Below are 25,398 nucleotides of genomic sequence, written 5' to 3'. Positions count from 1 at the left end.
CAAGGATTCCCTGGGGCACTGGATCAGACCCTGTATTTGGTAACCAACATCCTTTTTTGTCTCTTTAGTGGCTGCATGTTGCATGCACACCTGCAGTGTTAACACTCATTTTAATGTCGTAAAACAGTGGGAAAGAAAAAGGTACTAGAGTAAAATAGGTCTCATATGTCTTTTCCTCATTGCTGTGAATCCCAAATGGATTTGCATAGGACGAGAGTAACTGAGGCTTATTTCTGTTATTGTTTAAAGTCCTTGCAGTGAGATCGGAATAAAGATTTTGGAAAACAGTAACTACACAGTAGTTCAGATGCACAACATGAGTACAATGACCTAATGTAATCTCTTTCAGAATTGCTCATAATTGAATAGCTTTATTCTCTTGGAGATGAATCCACTTTCCAGTAGGGAACTGACACTCCTTATCATTACTCTTTAGAAATAATTTCTTCTTTTGGCTTATTGAATCTAAATGTTTATACACAAGAGCCGGAGCTAGAAAACTTTCAAGATGACTGTGTAAGAAAGACAAATGCAAGAAAAAAACCCTCAATATTTCTGCAAAAGGAATGATATCTACAAAAGTCACTGGTAAAAACACCCCAAAGCAAATGCCTCACGCAGCCTAGCAAAAGAATAGACCACAAGGCTTAAAGAAACCTCTTACAAAGTTTGTCCTTATGGCTGGTCAAAATTTTAATACATATATATGTGTTTATATGTAAACAAACATTTTAATGAGAAAGTCCAAACTAGGGGTGGCAATAGAAAGGAAAGAGCATGTCTACTGCCTTCCCACACAAGAGTATTGCACAGCCTGATGCCTAGAGCAATTTTGTGGGTGTTTAAGTTGAAAGCTGATAAGTCAGCTTCCCTAAATAAGGGAAGTGATTTGTGCCTTCATCTCAGTGCGACTGCTCTCTAAGGTGGTATGTTTTTTCCTAAATGAGAATTGTCAAAAGGTCATAGCTTTTATCCCGGTGTGGAATGGAAAATATTTTGAAATTTCAAAGATTTCATGGGAGAGACAATTTGCTTTGCTGCTCTGCACAGTTTTCTTGTCTAATTAAACTGTGAATCACATAGCTCAGGTAATAACACATTGAGAAAGCTTTAATATTAATAATAAGTGCTATAAAGTTACTGGTGTTCGTCAAGTTTAGCTTCCTGGGGATTTTGTTTGTTTATCCCACTATGGAGGTTGAATTCATCTCCATGTTATTACTTCAGCAATATTCAGTGAATGATTCTATAACAATTTCCATTTTTATTATTACATCCTAGGAAAAGAAAAAAGGCATTCAAAGCTATTCAAAGTAAAAAGATGTTCTTTTTCATAGAGTGGTGGTATCCCAGCTAAGACCTAACCTAACTAAAGAATTATTTTTTACCACAGAGTCCCATTCTATATGTTAATGCATGCAGGATATGAATACTGCCCTAGGCTTGCTACAGTTCAAACCAACAAATTAAGTTAAATACATATTGGGCTATTGGCACTAACAAGTAGTTAGAATATACTCAGTGAGACTATCAAGATAAAGGCATATAATTATCCTAAAGAGGAAGAAAAAAAAAAGATCAAGAGATCACAGTACATCGACTTGTATGCATATAGCAAGCCAGTTTTACCATATTTAGACAGTTACAGGGCAAAATCTTCCTTCAGGAGCAGGAAAAAAAGTGTAGGCAGCTTCTGCACCCTATGAACCATCCACAGAGAGGAGTTCCTTTCTGGCTGATAGAGAGGGCAGTATCCTGAACACTGCCAGGACACAAAGAGACTTTAAGATGGCTTAAAGAGGGCTCAGACCAGCACCCACAAAGGAAGTGGTATACCTAGCTCCAGGTATAAACTAGGCATTTCTGGCTATAAGAAAACGCAGTGCTGTTAACTTGTAGGGAGGTGTAAGGCCAACAGCTGGGTGCCTATGAAATTAGACACATCTATAGTTATAGTGGCAGCTAGGCAGGTGTTTTCAAAATCTTCAATTTGGACTTAATAAGATCAAAACATTAGAGGGCTGCTATGAGCTTTCTGGGCATTGTCTTGCAGGCAATTGTGATTAGGGCCACATAAATGTCAATGTTATCTATATGGTTAGGAAAGTGGATTACTGAACACGAAAGGTATGGAGGGAATGACAAGACACCCATCATGCAGAAAGACAAAAAAGGAAGCAATGGAAATGAGAGAGGAAAAGGAGATTGAGAGAAAAAGGGAGTTTTCTGTCTTCCTTGCTTTCTTGCCAACAACTTACTTTATCAAATGCCTATTTGACCAAGATACGAATACAAAATCTCTCACTCTTACCCAAAATGAGGTTCAAAGTCTTTTTCTGTTTTGAAGCCTAAATACACACTCCCCAGTGTTGTCAGGGAAATTGGTCCTGGGCACTCCTGTCAGGATTTACACGCTTTCACTGATCTCTGGCTATTAGAGATCCCAGTCTTTGGCTTACAGCACTGTCTGCGTTGTAATGCAGGGAAAAAGCTTACTAATGTTAAAAGCTATGCCTTGCATTTTTGTAGGTTTCAGTGGGGTTTTGAAATGTATGTTGGCTTTCAGTGATAATAATGCCTTCTTTCATCATGAAGTGCAAAACTGCCTGGTTTGTGAAGGAAAACCAATTACTGCTGCAGAAATGTGTATTAGTGATGAAGAAGTTGGTAGGTACTGGAAGGTTCTCTTTCCTGGTGCTTTGCTCTTTTTTATCCAAGATGCTTTTGTGTGCACAACTAAGTTCTCTGAAATAATGGATTAAATTTATTGCAGAAACAGTCAGCAAATATTTTTTACATTTTAATTTAAATGGAAAAATGATAGTTTATTTGTTTTTCACTTGTTTTCTGAAGATAAGTGAACATAGTCACAAACAACAAGTTTCTATAGGTGACATACATAGTGACGTTAATAGCCCATTTCAAAATGTATTCAGTAAACTGATTTTTTGTAAACAGGCACTTAGCAATTATCGCTAGAACTAGTTGTCACACATTACAAATAAATGTATTATGGTGCCATTTATTTGCTCATATTTTTCAAAAATAGAATGCCTGCTCATTGTTCTTTAGATGGATGTCTTTCAATGCACAGTATGTTCTGTGATTCAAGCTTGCATTTCAAAGATGTTGTGAATGCTTTTTTTAAAGCTGCTGAAGTGTGGTTCTGCCCTGAACAGTGAGTATGCAAAAATAGCACCTCCTTGTATCTCTGGTCTTCTCACTATGTTTACCCCAGGTCATTTGGAGTACAATATTAATATTGACCATTCTTTTTCTGGTCTCTTCTGTTTTAAGATTGTAGTGCCAGGTCATGCAGGAAGAATAAGGTTATTTGAATTCACTCTTTGATATCTTCACCAAAAATATTACCAACAAAATGGTTTATCAAATTGAAACCCATTCTGCTTGTGCAAAATCATTCAAATCAAGGGAGTGAGTGAAAATGACAGCAGGAATACAATTTGCAGTCAGTGTGATCATAAGCTTAAACTTTTTCTATGTGAATTGTTAAAAAAATAGCCACCTAATACCAGAGACAAGTGAAACTGTAAATATCTTGAACCAGCTCTCACAAGGGAAATGCAAATCAATATACAAAACTGAGAAAAAGATGGATTATTGTTTGTATACTGATTCACACTAGAAACGAGTTTAAGGAAGCTTAAATAGTTATCTCAAAATTAAATGTATTCCTTGCTTTTAAGTGGGGGTTTCATACATTTTTTTAGAATATAATGCTTCAATATGCGATGAGTGAATACGAAACATTTTGCTTTACAGAACTCATTTAAGCTAAACTTAATATATTTTGTCCTGACTTAATTAAAATTGTGAGAGTTTTAGGTAACATTTTAGGTAAGTTACAAGAAAGTATTTTAAGAAGAAAGCAGATAGCATAGCAATTTTCAAGATAAATTTGTCTACATTTATGGGGTTTTTTTAAGTTACATCAATTAGTAGATGCAGATATGTGAGTGTGAATACATGATATCAGGCCTTTAGCTTCATGACGAAACTGAAGGTTACAAAGGCTTTCTAGTTTCTACCAAATCACCTCATGATGTTTATGGTTTTGGCTCCATATGACCAATGCTCCATAGCTTCATGATTGTTGTAAACAGGAAGCACAGGTATTAGTTTTCTTTGTCCAAAGGTTTTCTACTGATGAGTGCCCTAAATAGTCTTTTATTAAAAATGTGGGTAGAGAACATTTTTGCTTCTAAATCAAAGCACCAGCACCTGTTTTTTATTAGTCATATGAGAGTTGTTAGGCACAATCTGAGCTTGTCTATTGAACTAGGCACAGGAGGAAACCCATATACAGGGATATCTAGATTTTGGATTTTGAATCCCAAGTGACCACGTAGGGAAAATTTGTAGCAGCCTTGGAAATGCCAAACACTTAGGTGAGTTCCATGTTGAGAACTTAGGTGTCTAGGTTTATGTCCTCACAGACACAAGGTGGTGGACAGAAGTGCTGGCAGGCAAGCTCTTTCATACTGGTTCCTGTCTACTGACTTTTCAGTCCTCATGAATTGGTTGTCAGCTTCCTTCATCTGTTGGAAACACTCAGAAGTCTGAGTTACTTCTGAAAAGGTGCAATCTTCTCCTGAAAAATAGGAAATTGCAACTTGTCCAACTGGATTTGAGAGTATAAAGAAGCAGAATCTAAGAGATGTGTTGCTGAAGGGGAAATTCAGCATCCTGCTACTGACAAGTCATATTAAGTCATATTAATGATAATGGGCTACTGACAGCTCCCTGAATGCCCCTCTTGTATGTGTAAAAAGCAACAGCCATTTGAATTTTTGTCTTGGTATTTTCTCCCTGTCTTGGAAGATAGTCAGGAGCACTACAAAAATATTTCACACAGACCTTGAGGAAAGGTGGAAACGGTGAATGCCTCCCTTTGCTGAACAGTAAGCTCTAATGCTGCAAAGCCCTCAGAAGCAGACTGTCCCCAGACCTTCCAAGTATCTGCCCCTGCTCCTTTCAAACATGTAAATCTGCTGAGCACAGTAAATTATTCTTCAACTTCCAGATTAACACAGATGAGTAATCTACTTTATTTCATGTGTGCTTCTCAGTTCCCAAGCCACAGATGATATGCCTGGTTCAAAAGGGAGGAGATCTCAAGAAGAGGACAGTTTTATTCTGAAGTGAATATCCAGCCCAGAAGAGTCATGTTTAGACTTCCTTTAGTAGAAAAAATACGTGTTTGAATACCATTTTCTAATAGATTTCCCCAACGGAGTAAGTGATGCCAAGCATAAGGTAAATATTCAACAAGTAAGACCATTTTAGGAACAATCAGTATAGCACTGTAATCTCCACACAGAAAATCAAAGAAAAGCCAAGAAAAGAGAAGAAAATCTGCAATGCATTAAAAAAAGTTCTGTTTCCCTACCTTGTTACTCTTTTTCAGATGTTCTCATCTTTGGTTTTCTATCCCGGCCTTTCACAAGGAAGACTCAAGGAAGTATGTGGATTTTAGAGTACTTAGGAGAATCAACTTCTTTCCAAAAGGGAATTCCCTGTGTTGACTGTAGCAAAGCTGCTATAATTTTGGTCATCACATCAAGACTGGTACACTGACTGACACGTACTGTGTATACACAGCTATAAGGAGAAAAACAGAACTTGAGGAAACTAAGAACTAGAGTTATGGCTAGGTGATCTTCAATGCATGGAACACTGGATTTAAGCAAAATGAAATGGAAAGCTTAGTATGAAGCTTATTTTAGAATTGTTATTTTGCTAATGGAGAAGACTCAAGAAAAAGGCAGTTTTCCTTTAAGTGCATACGCTCAAAATGAAAGAAAACAGAAAGTAGTAATGTTTCTCATAAGCCTGAATCTCCTTCTTCCTAATGTTTATTATGATCAATCTATGAGCAGATCATAAGTGTTTGTTATGCAACAGTAATGCTGAGACTGCTTGTGAACAGTTTTCTGTATTTATGCAATGTCTGATATTTGTTTTTCTAGTTGTCTTGATTAGTTGTGACTGGTCAGACAAGTCATATGGTGTTGTTTCTGTTCTCAGATTAGAAGAGTGCACAAATACTCTCTCATGTGTCAAGTAGTTTTGCTAATACTTACTCTGGCAGCTTCAAGCCCAAGATGCATGGTAACAACCCATACTTTTTTTAAAAAATGAATACAAAAGGAGAAAAAGCACAGCTGAAAAGAAAACAACCCCTGAGCAAACAGTCACATAAAACTGCTTGCCTGTGGAGCTATATGCATGCACATTCTTTTGTTTCTTGTTAAACATGTGCATGTGCAGGAATCCAGGTCATTACTTTTGCTCTTGAAAAAAGTATTTCAAAGGGATCTTTTGTGTTTGCTTTACTTTACATGGGGGTGCTTTTTTTTTTTTTTTTTTTTTTTTTTTTTAATTTATTTTATTTTAATGATTATAAATCTATACCAGGTTTTGAGACCCAAAGCCTTACAGCAGGATTCTGGCTGCTTCTCTCTGAAGTGCTGAAAGCACGGGGAGAGAGTATTCGCTTCAGAAATACTTGAACCACAGAAAAAGGTGGATTTACTTTCTAATCACATTGGAATATTGAAATCTTTACATCTTAGTTCTGATAAGGAGTGCTGGCTTTCCAATAAACACCAATTTGTCTCAAATCCTTCACAATTTCAAACATTTTTTTGAAAAGCCAACATTTTCCTTATTACTTTCATGAAGATTAGTTTTGTCCCTGAGCCACAACATCTGTAACAATAAAAAGATATTTTGCAGGATCTCACCAAAGATGAAAATACTTTCCTCAGACCAAAGAAGTATTCACCGCCAGAACAAGGCAATGAAGTTTTGGCTCTAATTTTAACTCAGCAGTTACTGCCTATGACAGACGTTTTGACTGAGGGCAGCACTGTCTGAACTTTTATAGAAACTTATTGGTTGCAATCTATTGTCCAGATGGCTGACGGTTTCAGAAAAACATTGCACTTCAAATACCTTGCATGGAAGGACATCGAGAGGCTAGGGGATATACCACTGTAGCTGACGTTAAACTGGTTTGTGAAAAAGAGAAACAAGAAAGTGATCCATGCCACAGAGATCCATGACAGCTGTACAATAAATACTCCCTGCATCAGCAGCGGAGAATAATGTAACATGACACACCAAAGGGAGCATGTTGAAGGAAAGCATGAGGATCCACTTTCTCCCTTCTTCACTCGTGCTTCCCACAGGCTGGCATAATAACAGTGATCATTCTTAGTTATTAAGTCCAGGTTTTGGTGCTTCCACGAGTGTGACACTTCTCTGAGCAAGGTGCAGAGAAGAGCACTTCAACTGGGGAACTGATTAAATGGCAAAGACCAGAAAGAGTTAAAAATAAAGCACTTCACAAAACATATTAAAAGAGACATGAGAGCTGGACTAGATAATCTGAGTTGAACCGGATGATCTTTAAAGGTTTCTTCCAATGCAAACTCTTTATGAGTCTATGATATAAAGTCAGAATTATTTCCTCTACACTACACAACTTATTTAAACCTAGAAAACAGGAAACAGAGAGGAAAAGCATATTGTAGTGAGACAGTTACAGCCAAGAAACAAGAAGACATTTAAACATTAATCTTCAGTTACATTCTATTTGTAAGCAATGGAGATTTTAAAGTATTTTGTGTACAATTATATCAACTTCTTGGAAATTCCAGGAATTAGTTTTTCCTATCCTAATAAATCCATACTGTAAAGAGAAGAAAGTGAATATCTTTAGACAACAGAAAATCTAATGAAGCATTTGCTCTCCTGTTTTCGTCATCACAGGAAGTTTAGTCCTGGATACAATTTTAAAAAAAAACAAACCAAAAAAACTAAACAAAAAATCCCCAAAACAAAACAAAACCCCAACCAAAACAAACAAACACAAAAAACCCATAAAAAAGACTCTACTTCAAAATCACAAAGTGATTTTGGCTTTGTTTAGCCAAGTTATGAAACTCTAATAATGGGTATTGCATGAAGTGTTTGGGTAACCTGCTTCCATGCTGTAATACCCTGTTGGTGAACCAGTCTTTCCTAATGTCCAGTCTGAACTTCTCACATCATTCCTTGTGGCTGTTGCCCCTTTTTGTATCATCTGATACTAGAGAGTAGCTCATCTCTCATCTTTGTAGTTACCCTTCAGTTGTTTATAATCAGTTCCTTTAGGTCATCTTTACTTCATTTTAACCACGTCAAAGAAGCCAATCTCCATCATTTTCTCCTAGGTCGTGTCCTACTTAGCAGCCTTCAGTTAGACCCTCTTCAATTTCACCTCAACTCAATAGGGAGGCCCAAAATTAAGTATTTGTACAGAAGCATTCCAATTGCAACCTCACCAGCAGCAAGCAAAGTACAAGAACCCAAGATCTACAGAGCAGATCAACATTTCTTGACCATGCACCAGCCCAGCATGCAATGACAAGAGGGAACTGTTGATTCACACTCAGTTCAGGTTCCCTCTCAGCACGACTGCTTCTCTGTCACCTGGCTGCCAGACTGTTCCACCACATGGAGCTGTTGTACCTGCCACGCAAAACTTGATGCTTCTCCTTGTTGAATCTCATAAGGTTTCTGCTGGTCCAGTCCTCCAGTTTGTCAGGGCCTGCTCTTTGTTACAGTAATCATACCCTCTAATTTGAATTGCTGCAGGTTCACTCCAAATCTTCCAGTTCTTTGATTAATATGCTAAACAATAAGGGCCCCAGTATCAGCCTTGGGGGTACGCTGCTAGTTGTTGACCACCAACTAAACATCAAAACCATTGATTAATACCTTCTGAACCTGAGGTCTGCTATTTTCAACTCACCTAACAGTCTGTATTATTTCCTGTATTCTTCAGAGCCTTAAAGGCAAGATCATTTTACTCTCAATTAAGTAAACTGATGGGGAAAGAAATTATGTGTGGGTGCTTTTCTGCCATGCCTACTCTGAATAGCACCCTTTTAACACAAGACAGGTAGAACCAGGCTCTTCTTTGTTGAAGTTAATGGAAAATGTGTAAGGAAATGGCCATGGAATGGAAGCAATCATGTTATTGTGGCTAAACAAGCAACTGCTTCTCTGCCAAGCTGTGATAAGTGAAACACATTAGATCAAACCACCAGTTAAACCACAACTCCTTGATGGTGATTTTCTTATGCAGAGTTTCATAGTGGTTTAAGCTAATGGATTTTACTTACCAAATGGATTCTACTAGGGTGTGCACTTTGCCACTTACCACAGCTCAGCTGTTGAGTAGTAATTCAATAAGACAAGGTAATTAAATCATTTTTGACCTTGTAAGTATACCGTATATAAGGATAGATGTTGACTTAATTATTAAAAACTTTATTCAGAAGATCAGATCGAACTGTTTTTGTTGATGCTGAATCACACTTAGAAGGCCCTGAAAGTAGAGAATGTTATCTTTGGATAACAAGCTTAAATGTTAGAGGTGTGACTCTACAGATTTAAGTTAGGCACATAATCAGTGCATAGCAGAATTAGTGTAATGGCAGAACTTGCATACAAGTAGTTTAAACAGTGTTAATTTCACTCCTTTTTTTGCTACATACATAGGTATATAACTATTGTGATGTATGTTTTCTGCAAAAAACTATGTTGTCTATTCCCATGTTTGACCTATTTATCAGGTGATTTTTTTGTTTTTATTTTAGTATATGGCTCTGCATTTTCTTTTCTATTTTTGTACTATCTATATTTAACATGATGTAATGTTTGTTGTTCTTTTCATGAGATACATTTTTCATTCTATTTCAAAGCTGAAGTATTCCAATAACATTTCTCTAATAACACTTAGCGTTGTTGTTTGCCTTTTCTGAGATGTGATTAGGATATTTTTAAGTAGAGCAAACAATACATTTTTAATATGACCTAAGATGAATAGTGAACAGATGTTCCAGCTTTCTGCAAATGCTGACTATAAAAGCTTTCATGCAGGAGTACTATAATTATGTCTTAGGAGTGTAATACTTTTTAGATATTTTGATAATTCCATTCAGCTGTGAATGACATGATTGGCTTGCTTACTAGAGATCGAGACTGGATAGGGTATGTAACTCCAAGACATAATTGCTGGATAGACTTGGCCAAAAGAATTAAGCTGTACTTATCACAGCACACTCGTCTTGCTTTTAGGGATCCATTTAATCTAACTAAACAGTCAGTAAAATCACACACTTATCCTCCCACCCACTCACTTAGGACCCAAAGATGGAAAGGAAGGTAGGAAAGTATCGCATGCATGCTGTGTTTTTGTTCCTGAACAAACTTTTGATCTTTTGCTGAAATCTTTCTTTCTTACTAGTTTAAAAGGATTTTTTTTTTGGCTCTTACATAAGTATCTTTCTTATTTCTTCTATTTTTTAAAGAGCTAGCACTCTATTTTTAAATAAATAGCCTTAAAATGTTCTTGAACTAACATCTTTCTTTCGTCCTTTGTATGACTGGTATTGGTATTTTGATGCCTTAGAAGTTTTGCCAGTAGAGTTCACAGAGTTCAAGTTAAACTGATTCTTATGCAAAGGGTAGTTTCAGGCAAGTTGGAATGAGCATCATAACACAAATATTTTGAGTCAGTAACATTAATTCGGGAATCTCTTTAACAGGCTTCTACATGCAGTCTGTAGGAATTGCTATTGAGACAAAATGATCTGAAGAGTCGAATCCATTAGCTATTTTGCAGCACTTTATCAAAACTAAAAAAAAATCACTCAGCACATTCATTTGTTATTATATCAGGAAAAAGTTCACTGTCTGCTAGTCTTACTGGTTGTACTGTACCATCTGTGCTTGTAAAAGTAATAATAAGCAATGAATTGCATATGCCATCTGTAGTCAGATCTTTAATAACAATTAGGTAATAATAATCCCCAAGAAATCACTTGTTAACTGTGATAATTGATTAAATGTAATTATTTTGTATAATAAAGTCTAATCAATGCTTTACAATGCTGTTAATGTCTTCCCCTCCCCCCCTTTTTTTTTCCATAGTAAATGCCCCAGCATGTTTGAGCAGCTGTTCAGGAAAATTACTGATTTTCCCGGGTTAATGACTGATTTTCCACCCAATCAAGATCCAAGACATGGTCTGCTAGGTTTATAAGCAGTTTTTACTTTTCTTTTTTTTTCTGAACAATGTAAATATAAAGAAACACTTGGCAAAACTAATTACTTCGAAGTAACTCCTTATAAGTTTAAGAATGAACAAAGATTAATTATTCAAGTAAAAGGTACTTTGCAGTGCACTGCAGTATCAATGGGATTGTTCTGTAGCTAAGGTGTTTCCACACATAACTGGTGATAAGAAATAACCCAGAGACACAGAAGACGGTGTGTTGATTTGTTTGCAACTCCAGTCCTAAGGCCCCAGTTCTGCAAAGACTTAGGCCCTAAATCAAGCAAAGCAGTCCATCATTTGATTAACGCCAGTATGTGCCTGAATTACAACTTAAAGTTAAGTAGGAGTTTCAGTGCTCTAGTGACCTGAATCTTTACACTCACACTTAATTCTGCACAGATGAGTAGGGTCTTGTGCTCCTACAGCATATTCATTTCCTTAAAGATAAGATCAAGTAGCAGCATTTGTGAGATGAAGAACCACATCTGAACAGAAAACTGTAGAACATATGTCCCCACAAAAAATATCCTGAGACGTGCCTCTCCAAGAACAAGATGAAGTATTACATTTATATAATATACTATGGCAGTATAAGAAGGAAAAAAGAATCTTGGTTCAGTTACTATGACAATATGAATCTCTTCAGTATGACTAATGTAATTAAATCACATACACAGCTGTAAAAAAAATCTCTTGGAATTTTTTTTTTCATTTAATTATTAGAGAGGCATTAAAGAAGGAAATGCAAGACTCAAAATCCATCTTACAGTAGTCACCAAACATTTATTAGATAGAAGCAATCCTGCTTCCCTACAATGAGTTCAAGCTGGTAGTCCAAAAGTAAACCAATAATCCAGAAGCATGTAGTGCTAAAAAATTAGGTGATAAACTAGACAACTGCATGCAATTGCAGAGCCACAATCTCATTGGGATCCCAGACACATGATGGGGTAGAAATGGCAGAAATGTTTAGGTTGGAGAGGACCTCTCTAGACCATCTAGTCCAGCCACACTGCTCGAGCAGTGTCAGATAAAGCCAGTTGCCCAGGCCTGTGCTCAATAAGGTTTGAAATATTTCCACAAGTGGAGGCTCTGCAGCCTCTCTGAGCAACCTGTTCCTGTGTTTGACTACCCTCACACTAAAAAGTTTTTTTTTGTGTTCATACTGGATTTATGGGGTTTGATTTGTGCCCATTGCCTCTTGTCCTGTCACTGAGCCCATTGCCACTTGTCCTGTCACTGAAAAGAGCCTGGCTCACTCATCTTCGTTTGCTCCATTAGGTGTTCATACGTTTTGATAAGATCCCCCTGAGCCCTTTGTTCTCCAGGTTGAACAGTCCCAGCCTCTCCTTGCAAATCCAGAGAGACACAGGGAGAAGAATTTGTAGAGGAACAGTGATCACAACTGAACTAAAAATTTTGAAAATGTTGTTTCATAAATACATTCATGAAGAGTTTTCGTTTTATTTTTTTTTTAGACTTTGTAATGAAAATTACTTAAAAATCAGCCCAATTGAAATGTCTCAAAATTAAAACTTTTAATTTTTTTTTTTGCAGGCACTTATTTTCAGTTTTCATTTGCTCCATAAGATGAATTTATAGTCTTGCAACTGGCCCTCCTGATTTGCACCAATTAGTCCTTGCATATAGATGAAGAATTAGGAGGAAGTGGAGTAGGAGGAAAATATTACTCTTAATATGCTTAGAATAAGAGCTTTTATTCAGAAACAGACTATACAGAAAAGCTTGTTCTAGCTTGCTACCCTATGGGGCCCCAAAAGAATTTGTTGACCAGGATATTTAATGTTTTTACAATATAAAATTAATGCATCTTAAACAGCAAATATTGATTTTTTCATTCAGGACTAATTATTGCTAATTATGTAAATGAACTGTATACATTACTTGCCTGAAATTCTAATGCACTGGAAATGGAAATCACATTTACATTTGCTTTTTCTTTTCAGTAAGTAACCACTTGATCCTAGAGTGTTCCTAAATTTCATTTATGTTTGTACTTGCATTTTGAGTGCATTTCAGATTGACTTTCAACTTCAGAAACTGATACAAGTTTTGCTGGAAAAGCTTGTTCCATGCACATTTAAAAATGAGGAGACCTGACATTCTTTAGACTCACAGCCCATCTGCTTTGCATTTTCCTGGTGTGTCCCATGAGTTTTTTAAACTCATAGGGCTTCCAGTATTACTCTGCATACGCTAACTCTTTTCAAGCAAATTTCTTATATTTTCATGGATGTGCAAAATAAAGGGGGGGAGAGGGAAAATATATATCAAATGTTGCACGTAGGTTTCCATTTTTCTCAAAATATTTCTTTTTATTTTAAAACATACATAAAGATTATGGTTTGTGGCTTAAATTCAATCTCAGAAATTAACTACATGATAGGTTTGTTATTGGAGTTTACACTGAAATGTGTCCCAGCATCATTATCCTAGGATAAATGTAACAGTCAAAAAAGAAAACATTTTATTATAACCCAAAACAAAGAAAAGATTGCAGACCCATGTTCATTCTCTAGACAATACACAAAGCATTGTATTGCAAAAAGACACAGAGATACTTGAGAGATAGAATAATAGAATCATAGAATGGTCCAGGCTGGAAGGGACCTCCAAAGGTCATCCAGTCCGACCTCCCCACAGTCAGCAGGGACACCCCCAACTAGATGAAGTGGCCCGAGGCCTCATTGAGCCTCACCTTGAATATCTCCAGGGAAGGGGCCTCAACTACCGCCCTGGGCAACCTGTTCCAGTGCTCCACCACCCTCACAGTAAAGAACTTTTTCCTAATCTCCAATCTAAATCTGCCCTTTCCCAATTTAAAGCCATTGCCCCTCGTCCTGTCACTGCAGGCCTTTTCAAACAGGTTCTCCCCAGCCTTCCTGTAGTGCCCCCTCAGGTACTGGAAGGCTGCTATTAGGTCTCCCTGGAGCCTCCTCTTCTCCAGGCTGAACAACCCCAGCTCCCTCAGCCTGTCCTCGTAGCAGAGGTGCTCCAACCCCCTGATCATCCTCGTGGCCCTCCTCTGGACCTGCTCCATCAGGTCCATGTCCTTCCTATATTGAGGGCTCCAGACCTGCACACAGTACTCCAGGTGAGGTCTCACCAGAGCAGAGCAAAGTGGCAGAATCCCCTCTCTGGATCTGCTGGCAACACTTCTTTTGATGCAGCCCAGGATGTGATTGGCCTTCTGGGCTGCAAGTGCACACTGCCTGCTCATGTCCAGCTTCTCATCCATCAGCATCCCTTTCCTCAGGGCTGTTTTCTAATACCTCATCCCCCAGTCTGTATTGATAACGAGGATTGTTCAGGCCCAGGTGCTGAACCCTGCACTTGCTTTTGTTGTACCTCCTGAGGTTCACTTGGGCCCACCTCTCCAGCCTGTCCATGTCCCTCTGAATGACATCCCATCCCTCTGGTGTATCAACAACATTACACAGCTTGGTGTCATCTGCAAACTTGCTGATGGTGCTCTCAATCCCTCTGTCTGTATCATTGATAAAAATGTTAAACAGTAGCGGTCCCAGAACGAACCCCTGAGGGACACCGCTTGTCACTGCTCTCCATCTGGACTTCAAGCCATTGAGTACCACACTCTGGATGTGGCCATCCAGCCAATTCCTTATCCACTGAACAGTCCAGCCATCAAATCCGTATCCCTCCAATTTGTCAAACAGAATGTTCTGAGGGACCGTGTCAAAGGCCTTACTAAGTCCAGATAGATCACATCCATAGGTTGTCCCTTATCTACTGACCTAGTCACTCTATCATACATAGAAGACCACTAGGTCAGTCAGGCAGGACCTGCCCCTAGTAAAGCCATGCTGGCTATCTTGAATCATCTCCATGTCCTCCATGTGCCCAAGCATGGCATCTAGGAGGATCTGTTCCATGATCTTCCCAGGCACAGAGGTGAGGCTGACAGGTCAGTAGTTCCCAGGGTCCTCCTTTCTACCCTTTTTAAAAATGGGTGTGATGTTTCCTTTCTTCCAGTCCACAGGGACTTCACCTGACCGCCACAGCTTTTCAAATATCATAGAAAGTGGCTTGGCAATTACATCAGCCAGTTCCTTCAGGACTCTGGGGTGTATTTCATCAGGTCTCATGGACTTGTATATCTTCAGGTTTCTCAGTTGATCGCATACTATGTCTTCACTTACAGTGGGAGGGACTTTGTCACCTTGGAAGAAGCATGAAGAGTTTTTGAGAGTTTTCTCAATTCAGTTGAAAGTAAGGTACCAGATCACAGCATAGTTTTTTTACCAACATATTTAAAACAGCTTGCTTATTTTCTTGTTGTAGCTACAGTGAAATGCCTTATATATGCTTCTGTAAATGAAAGGAAACAATGGATGATTTCCTATATTGTAAAACTCGCTGTTTCAGCAATCTGACATGAGAATGTATGAGCCCTTTTTCCAACAGCATAAGCCAGGATAATTAGTAGTATACCTGACAGGACTAGGGGAGGATTAAAACAATATACTTACATTTTCCTAGAGCATCACCAATATTATAAATGATAATATAGACAGCTTGTTACCTTGTTGTAGACTTGCAGTTCCATCAGCAAGTGTACAGTACTTAAAAGTTTAATAGATAGAAGGGAGCCAATTTGCATCATTTTCAGAATAGCCTTTTACCTGTCACTGTGACAGCCGATCACTTTACACAGAGACGCAGCTCCTTGATTCCCTTGGCCTATACTTGCAACGTGAGGTATTGCATTTTCCCAGGTAGATGCACAGTTTAGAACAGTATGTGCTGCAAATTATTGCTTTACTTTGCACGATGGGTAATTTCAGAAGGACCGGACCCATTCCCAGCAAACATAATTCATCTGGATATTTTCTTATGGTGTGATTTATATAGTCCAGAGCATAGACCAGCCATTATGGAGGTTTTCAAGAGGCGGATCTCTATTTTGATAGCTTTATTGTTGTTTTACATTAACATAGATAACATAAATATTGAAACACTGATGACATACTATAAGAGAAGTGTTACAAAGCAGTGCATAATAGTACTGTGGCTATCTATCCGTTTTTCATTTTGGAGACTTAAATCTTTATTCCATTAATACGGGGCATTGGAATACATTACAGCTTGCATTTGCTCATTCTTTTCCCTTTAAGTCATTATGAATGTACTAGAATGACTCTTAAACATCTCTCTGTGGGCTGCAAAAGCAAGCAGGTTTCAAGCTCAGAGATGACAAGAGGTGAATTGTTCTTCAGTACAGAGGGAAGGAGGGGTGAGTAAACTGACCCAGAGAGGGGCTTGACAGAATAAATAGGAATAAACCAGGAAGCAGATGGCACTGAATAATGCCCAGTCCAGTAACAAACCTCTGGCCAGCAACAGGACACTACGGCAGAGGTTTTCCACCCTAGTCCTGCTTTCCATCATGCAAAAGAAAACAGCAGGAAGAGTTTTCTGTGGTAGCAGTGAGAGCTCGTTTGATGTCAATCGGGTCAGCTCACGCTTAAAATCTCTGGCCCACTTTTTTCAGTGCCAGGACACCAGGCTAAGCTCTTGGGAAGGGGCAGTAGCTGGTGCCCTGTACTGTTAAAGTGCACAGATGCTAATATAGGTCTGTGTCAGCTGGAAAGACTTTTCCACAACCTTTCCAAAAAGATTAATAAAGGTGGTAGGAAAGACAAGCTGCTGAGAGGAAGTAAAAGGGACTTCAGACAGAAGAACCTCTAAATGATTCAAAAGGAGTATTTCTTCCTTAAAATAAGCATACAATGAGTGATGACATGATTCCTCAGAATCGGAAGAAGGGAGAAACAAAACACAAATTTTGAGGTTAATTTTTCTGGACTACTTTACTTTTTCTATTCAGTTTTCCAAACTAGTTTTGAAAATCAAGCAGTGATGCTGAAAAGCTTCCATAAAATTATGAAGATAAAATTGCAGCACTGATCTGCCTCAGGGGACAAACTCACAATCCTCATAGAGAAATGGTAAAACACCAAAGTCAAGATGGCAATCACAGTTACGGCTGCCAGGAACCTCCCAGATTTCCCCACTGATGTTTACAACAGAGGCACTGGATCACCCAGGTGTGGCTGCTGGCCCACGGAGCAGCTCACAAGAGTAGGGGAGAAAACCCTTGTCATATCCATGAATGCTCAGCTGTGATTTGCATGAAATGCAGTTCTCAGTCGATGACTCAGGTCACAGGGTCACAGGGATGAATCGAAAAAATGACACACTTGGCAGAAAATTTGTGCAAGAGGTGACTATGCGGGGAAGGCAAAAACAATCAGCGCCAGAAAGTCTCCAGGGTAAATCATGCACCAAATTAACAACCAGTGGAAGGTCAGTTCAGAACAACTTTTTATGAAATAATCATTAGTCAAAGTACTTTTTTTTCATATATTATTATATAACGTGTCATGTATTCCCTGCCTGAGGATTCTCACAAAGAATTAGATGATCTTTAGGACTGAATCAAACTACACACCTCCCATGAGTTGTCTGATGAAGCTTTAAAAGAGAAACACCTCTTCAAAAATCTGCAGATACAGAAGACTCTTTTCCTTTACTCCTTTCCTTTTCACAAAATCAGACTCTCAGATTGTAGCATCTACTTCAAATCCACAGAAAAAACCAAATTGTTCATTCAGCCCTGGTTTTCCACTCCTTCCCTAGCAGCTTCACATTGTTCCTTCACCCTTCTTCTCTACCAAACTAACATATAATTAATTTGCTTCTTACACATCTATTGGAAAAATAAAGTTTGAGAATAATTTGTAGGAATTGTGCATGATAACTTATACACCAGTTCTGGGAGAGTTTTCAAGGTATGTAGGTGGAGTATTGCAGAAAATACAGATGTTCCGATTCAAAGACTTGAGGAAGCTGAAAATCCCAAAGACATTTATGAAATTAAGAGCTAAGGCTTCAGTGGAAGTTATACTTTGAAATGCCCTATGAATCTGGATGATGCCAAATCTGAGCCCTCCCTTGCAGCAGAGAATGGCCCAAGAGACAGAGCTGAACCTGTGCAAATGGTGGTGACTCACAGGGTAATCTAAGAACAGTGCCACACAGAAATGTCTGTCTGTCCCCAGCAGTTAGCCAGTGTTTCAGGGCTCTCTGTGTTACGAGAAACTGGTGGTGGAGTCAGATACCTGTTTTATGCAATCCTTTGTATAGGCAGAAAAAGTTCATATGGCCCAATTCCCCTAAACTCTGGAGCAAAATCATCTGCTTTGTCATCTGCTGCAAGTCTCTTTCCACTTTTCCTGCAAGGCTTTTCTTTTTTTCAGTAGCACCTTGAACTCCTTTTGCACTGTTTGTGCTCTGTTTGTGCTGACTGTCTCGCCAGCATCCACTCCTCCTTCTTGCTTTCCTGTTAGCGTGCTGTTATTTCTCTGTCTGCACTCAACACGTATCTGCTGTTTATCTTTCACATTCACATCCGACCAGTCCCCCTTACTTCACAGCACCAAAGGGTATTTGTTGAATTGTGTTAGCTAGTCCCTGCCCACTCTTATGCAGCAGCTTCTTTTGTTTCAGCTATTCTTAACCTAAGGGGAATGTAATTGCCCTCTTATTTAGCCTGAAAGTATGAAATGGAAGTAGAACCACAGAAAATGTGTGCAGTGACAGATCTGGCATAAATTCTAGGTAAAAGCTGATTATCACAGAAACATATTATCTAGCTGCAGAGACTGCAGAGTGGAAGGGCTGAATTTCACATTGAAAGGAATTAAAACCTACTGTATTTGCAAACATCAGTGGGAATGTGGAGCTGTACCTACACTGAGAGAAAGGCATGGGTTTATCATCTCAGATACAGATTTTATGTGTTTTATGACAAAATGTTGAACATGATTCAACACTTTGGGGAAAAAAATTGTGGCAAAAGATGTGTCAAATGCTCCTATTCTATGAAAAGAGAATATATTAATTTCTTATTAATTTAGTCTTGCTAGTCAAATAGATGAAACACACTGCTTTCTTCCACCATGCTCAAGGTTTGTGTGGCAGAAAATCAGGGCTGGCAAGCAGCCTGTCGATCTAGACTTTCCCCATGCCCTCCAAAAAAGTGACACTTGCAGATAAACACATCTCTGTCTCTGCATAGGTTGTAGAGAACTTTCACAGTAGTATTACAGCAAGGAAAAACAGTTTTTACAGTATGATGGTTGTCAGAAAGACCTCATAGATCACAATCAGAGCATTAATTTCACTGAATCGGCAATCTAGGCCAAATTCCCTCCTCTATTTTAGTGTTTTGAGTTGAAGCAACAGTGTAGTTTTGACAGACTATGTCCTTGATTGTCCCTTTGTATCAGTTTGATTTACAAAGAGGTTTTATTGCACAAGTGAGATTCCTTTCAGAAGAATTAAAGCTTGAGTCTCTGTTCTAGATGCACATCTTCATATTAGAAGTTCTGTACGACAGAACAAATGTGGTCCTCACTGGGAATGGTCCAAAGTGATGGGAGAGAAAAACAAACCCACAGATGGAGAAGCCTGGAGACTGTCTAACAACACACCTACAGAATCAAACTTTTCTCTGGAGAGCCCATGCTTCCAGGTGGGCACCGTCACACTTGTCTCCTGCACAGCTGTTTCACGGATTCATCCTTTGAACCCTGTCAGGTACCTTTGAGGCCCAGCAAAGAGGATTTCGCAATGGGGTTTTACGCTGCGTTTTTCTTCCCTCTCGTCATCTGTGCTTTAATGCTCTGCTTTTTGAAACTGCACGTTTCCTTATCCTCTGGATGAGATAAAATCTTATGTGAAATTCAAACAAGATTGATTACAAGACTCATCAAGTTTAGGACATTCGGGCCAAGCTGCAAAATAAAATCAATGCCAGTTGCTGCCTTTCATAATCTGTTTACTTCCTGACTGTGTGATGCTATTAAAATGCTTCATCTCCACGTAATCTTATTGGCCTTCACATTTATGCTATGGTTGACAGGATTAGCTCTGAAAAGCACTTACATATTACCTGTGATATAAACAAGTAGATTAGTGGACGGTGCTTTGGGCTGAAGTTATTATTTTCTTTGTAATTTATGTAGTGGATTCCAGGAGCAGAACATATCCTCTTGTGCAGGTAAAATGCTTGTCACACGGGCAGATGTTCTGGAAAGAACCTAATCCTCTTCCCAAATGCCTTTTAAGAACCTTTTCTCTGAGAAAAAATCACTTGTCCCCTGAATTTTCAGCAACAGACTATTTGAACACCTGGTGCCAGCGTAGCTTGTTCAGCAGCGCACTCCAGACAGTGCAAGGAAGCAGGCAGGCAACAAGCTGACATGGTTTTCACCCACTCTATCTAATTGCCTAGTTGGAACCTGGGGCCATTTCCACTGTCTGAATTCTATCCATGTGGTAAGTAAATTTTGCTGGAGACCATAACTGTCCATGAAGAATGGACAGGAATTCAGGGAGCTATTGTTTGTTTTTCTAAAGATCACAATGAATGCTTGCTAAAGTTGGGAGATGTGACACATTATATATATGATATGTGATACATTGTACAGGATATTGTAAATATACACGTCATGAGGCACAACTCCCAAGTATACATTCATGTAGCTAGATAAAGTGATCTGCTATATATACAGACATACATGTGTGTGTGTGTGTGTATACATGTAAGCTAGAAAGGGGACTCTGCTAAGGGCCTCATTTTTATTAGCCTGGTACTCCTTTTCAGCTAGTCTTTCTCTGTAACATAATATGTAAACTGATACCCTTGACATTGTCATAATCAGTATTCATCAGTCTAACAACAAAAGGGGTATGCCTCTCACTCCAGTAGTTTTGGTCATACTATTATAGCAAAGGTTAGTTAAAGGTTTTCTCTTATTGTGTTCCTGATGTCTACCTGCAGAGGCATATTACTCAACTTCAGATACTAAGTGATATACGAGCGTTCGGTTCTTGTGACACGGTCTGTTTTCTAAACCAGGATATTTAATTTTCTGCAGTGCTAAGCATTCACCCTTTTGTCGCTTCCTTGGCTTAGATTGCTGAGGTTATTTTGAGATCAATTTTCATCTCCTATTTAAATCATATGGCTGCTGGTTCAAATCCAGCTTGGGTCAGTAATTCTGCCATATACACTAAACAAGTTCTTGGCCTGAGCCAATTATTCCTGTTGAAGAGGTTGTCATGCTGCAGGGCAACAATAGCAGTTCCTTTGGCATCCTTCCTACCAGCCTCACTGGAGGCATTACTGAAGAGGCGTACAGGATGATGCCTCTAAGTCAGGACTGACAATTGTGATGCCTTTATAAAAGCACTGTGGAAAAAAATAAATATGCCTTCTACTGTAGAAGTGAAAGACTTAATCTACATACTAATAATGACTCAAAATTGTTATTTGTTTACAGATGCAATCTATTTTAGAATGAAGTTTTATAAGTGAAGTAGTGACTTGTCAGCCATGACAAACCATTAAAAAAAATAAGAATTACTGGAAATTAAAAAGAAGTACTTAAAAACCTCTAATATTAGCAAAGACCCCCTCTCTTGTAATGTTTTCTTCCTTGCTTCAAGAAAATCAACTTTGTTCTACACTGATGTTTTGATTTCAACAAGCTACAGTAGCAAGGAAGATCTGTCTGATTTCTGTCATGGAGGTGATTAGGTTAGTAAATGCTGATAAGCTTTATTGTATGACTGTTTATAATCTGGAGGGGTCTCTTAGAGGAAATTTTAATCTTGATAGCACTTGCTTAGGCAGCAGGGAAGCCCTTTTTGGCACATTCATGCCTCAAATCAAACCTGGAGAGGGTTTTTTGTTTGTTTGTTTGGTTTTTTTAATGTATATTTCCAGTACGTATTTTAACTTCCCACCTGGGTGTGCAGTTTTGCTGTCGTGACACCTGGTAGCGGGAACAGAAAGTTGCTCGATCCTTCCTAAAGGTGAGGCCAATGTCAGGCTGTGATTGCAGCAGTGTGGGGCAAGGGGACAGCTGGCACTTCCCTCAAACCCCTCCCGCCCCAGAGGGTGGATGTCCTTGCGGCAACATGCTAAGCCTCTGCTGAGCCGGGGACAGTCCTGCACCTGGTTCCCACAGCTGCCAGTGCGACACGCTCAGGCTGCCACACCAGTTTGAATGACCCCCCACTGAAGAACCATCCTAGGGAGATAACGGCAAGCAGCCTGGATGCAATCACAGTCTTGGTCCAGAAGAAGGGTTTCCTTCCCCAAAGCACACTGCTGGGTTGTCACGCTGCAGCAAGATGCAGTCTGTTTGGGATCCGGGAGCTGCGGTTGTGCTGGGGGTGGGAAAGGACCGAGGTTTCCCTGTAGACATTCTCCCCACCCCAGCTCTCTCCTCTGCACAGGCTGAAGGAGCCTCAGGGCCACCCAAAGATGCCCGCATGGGCTGGATCTGCTGTACTGCCAGGAAGGCATATTCCTCCCCCACCCCTGCCCTCACCAGCACAGCTAACTAGTTGTTCAATACAGAAGGGCAGAAGCAAGTTTTAAAGTGTCAAGGGTTTCCTGCCAGCAGCCAGCCAGCAACCGTATACCCAAGAGGGGCTTTGATGGATTTCAGTGAAAATGGGGGAGCTAAGTGGAGCTGATAATCTGCCCTTTTGCGTGACACTCCAGAAGTTACCTGGGTACTCACTAACTTGAAAAACAACACGGGATCGCAATAAATAAATAATGAAATGAGCCTTGTACCATTTATAAGTAATGAAAATGGAATGTGCCTGATAACATGAACCCATCAGTAAACAATAATGCTTTAAAAGGACACTGCCAGAGTCGATAGGCCACAAATTTGAACTTTTATTCTTGTCTCTGTTTGTAAGAGCATGTAGATCTCATAATATCAACTTACATGCTTGGAGCAACCTTATCTTTCTATAGCAAATAAAGCAGCATTGGTTTTGCAAGGAAAGAAAGAAAAGAGAAGTCAATATTAGCATTTCCGCAATCATGAGCTTTCCTGCCAAATAATGAATAAGGCATAAACCATCAAAGGATATAAAAAATTCACATCCAGATTTTACTAGAACATTATAAAACATACAAATAAAATCTCTTTTCATTTTTTGAAAAAGGACTTCAGGTTACTCACTGAAATTGTAATTTCATACTTCAAGCCATATACATATGCCCATTCTGAATCTGATTAATGAGAGAAGCACTGGGCTTTCACGTCTTCATGAAAGAAAGACACTTCATTAGGGGTCTTCTTCTGAATCTGATTGTTCTGTGTGCAATGGAATTGATATTCTGGCACTTCCTAAGGGCAGCATATATCTGCAGATGAAACATAAAGACCAAAAATATAAATAAGGAGCACTTTGGGAGTATGAGATTATATAATTATTGAGAAGCTGAAATGAATGACACAAATGTATGAGATATTTCTCTTTCTGCTGGTTAGTAGCTTGAATTTTGTTGTAAAATTGAAATCTGAGACAGAAAATTGGATAAATTTGGATGTGAATCTTTGTTTAAAAGGAATTACTGCATTTGGGAGAGGGAGCTGTTGTCTTGGAAGAAAAAAGGATTTTATAACATTTTATCTGATTTCCAGATAAAACAGTTTCTTTTTATAGGTTAAATACTTTAATAGAAGACCTGAGGAGGAAATAGAATATGTTTATTTACTTCTCACTTTTAAAAATAACTTTAAAGTAGCAATTGAAAGAACTATTCAAATTCAACTACTATAGCATAGTGAGTAAGCATATCTTCAGCTACGGGTTTTGAGATGCACTCACACTATATTTATACTAAGTATAAAAAAGGACCAATTCTCCCCTCACACAACTTCTTTGATGAAAATAAGTATGAATATTTTGTGTGCACGTAGTCATTCTTTCAGTTATTCCACTGAGAAGCAGAAGTTATCGATAGGTGTGCTTTGCTGGCTGTAATGATAGCAAAGCCATTGCACTGCTAAAGCAGGAAACCAAAATTATCACTATTCAATAAAGTTTTAAACAGGATCACTAATGACATAGAATGTTGAATAACCATTAAATTTCTGAAAATTAAAACCATCTGTCCATTACCCTTTCACTGAATCTAGCTCAATGTGTCATTTTAAAGTGTTCTGTCAAGCCACATCAGTCACTTCTCGTTACCCTACTCCCACAACATCCGGAGACACGGCAGGCACTGTCTGGAATCCTGCCTTGCCCCGGCTCAGCTTTTCTACACCTTTTTGAATGACCAACTTCCATCAGCGTTTTTAGTTCATGCTAAATTAGAGGCCTGATCCCGCAAATCTTTATGAATATATTTCAATTTTAAGGGCTTTAATAAATTCCTACTCTGTCATTTCCCAGGCAAACTCCCATCGACCTCCCAGGAGGCCTGCCTGCCTGACAACTGATTAAGCACAGAGCAAAAGCTTCAGGGTTTAGCCCATGATTTTCAGTGTGACTAATAAGAACTGTTTACCTGAACGAGGGAAGGAAATATATGACATCAAGAGGTGATTCTGCAGGCATTTCACTGAAGTCAAGGTAGATGACATCTGCTGCCCTCCCCTCATCCAACCAACCGGTTATGGCATCATAGAAGGCTATCAGATTGGTCATACATGATTTACCCTTGGTAAACCCGTGTTGCCCACTTCCAATAACCCCCCACTCTTCAACTTGTTTGGAGATGACATCTAGTATGAGTCTCTCCATCACCTTCCCAGGGACAGAGGTGAGACTAACTGGTCTGTAGTTCCCAGGGTCCTCCTTCTTGCCCTTTTTGAAGACTGGAGTGATGTTGGCCTTCCTCCAGTCCTCAGGCACCTCTCCTGTTCTCCACGACTTCTCAAAGATGATCATTGTGCTTTTTCCCCTTTGGGTTAGGCTTCCCCCATCTGCTGTAAGCATCCCTGGTGACCTGTAGATCATTTTATGTTCAAAGAAGCCAAAGTTCTGCTGCTTGCTCCAGTCTTTTAACCATGAGTTGATTAGTTGCTTCTTCCTACTTACCCCTTCGTCCATCCCTATGTCTGGTGGGATAGCAGAAAACACCACCTGTGCTCCTGACCCCTTGACCAGTTGCCCCAGAGCCCTGAAATCCCTTTTAATTGCGTTGAGGCTTTTGTCACCAGACCTACAGTTTACGGCACTGGATAACTCCAGTGACAACAGTAATCCACTTCTTTAAAATTGTCTCATAATTCTAGTTGCAAATGCTGCTGTTTTCATCTCAAAATGAGTCCTAGTTTTAAAAATGTTAAGGAAGATGATAGATACATATTTTTCTGTCTTCTTTTCAGAAGGAA

Source organism: Calidris pugnax, unplaced genomic scaffold (genome assembly GCF_001431845.1).
Source record: "Calidris pugnax isolate Ruff unplaced genomic scaffold, ASM143184v1 scaffold69, whole genome shotgun sequence".
Lineage (NCBI taxonomy): Eukaryota > Metazoa > Chordata > Aves > Charadriiformes > Scolopacidae > Calidris > Calidris pugnax.
This window is presented reverse-complemented; position numbering follows the sequence as displayed.